This window comes from Bison bison, unplaced genomic scaffold (assembly GCF_000754665.1).
Source record: "Bison bison bison isolate TAMUID 2011002044 unplaced genomic scaffold, Bison_UMD1.0 scf7180017864384, whole genome shotgun sequence".
In the NCBI taxonomy this organism is placed as follows: Eukaryota; Metazoa; Chordata; class Mammalia; order Artiodactyla; family Bovidae; genus Bison; species Bison bison.
This window is the reverse complement of record NW_011494956.1, coordinates 12,507,514-12,508,063: the sequence shown is the minus strand read 5'-3', so window position 1 is coordinate 12,508,063 and position 550 is coordinate 12,507,514. Positions and strand designations below refer to the sequence as shown.

The following is a 550-nucleotide window of genomic DNA, read 5'->3' as shown; positions in this document are numbered from 1 at the left end:
CGGGGGCGGGGCGGGGAGGGGAAAGGGCTCTGCGCCTGCGCACTTCCATCTCTCTCACTCCCTGGATCCTGGCTGAGCGCTGCAGAGCCTGGCACTTGGAGGATGCACATAAATGTGTTGATGACATTTTATCCTTCCGCTAAACATTTTCCAAATCTCGACGAAGTATCAAGCCAGACATCGAGCTCCCGAAATGCAAAAGTGGCTGACTGGAGATGTTCAAAGTGTAGTTAGGGAGATAGGTATACACCCTGCAATTAACGCTGCAATACGGTGGGCTTGATTAGAGAAAGGTGTGCAGGGCACAGACGGGAAAGAAAGGGAGGGTTACCTGGGTCGCTGAACTCTTCCTCCTCCAGTAGATCTCAACCCTGGCTGCCCACTAGAATCCCCTCGAGAAATTTGAAACGGGTACTCAGACCTCTGGCGAAATATATCAGAATCAGACCCATGGGTCAATAGTTTGCTAAAGCTCCCCCAGGTGATTCCAGTGTGCAGCCAAGCCAAGGTAGGGAACTATCACTACAAACCTAGAGAGATGCATAAGAAG

At 51.3% G+C, this 550-nt stretch overlaps 1 protein-coding gene across 1 annotated transcript in view; it reads right to left on the bottom strand.

Moving 5' to 3' along the window:
* Positions 1–550, bottom strand: part of CEP70 (centrosomal protein 70kDa) — a 94,879-nt gene that overhangs the window by 78,954 nt on the left and 15,375 nt on the right. The window lies entirely within an intron of this gene.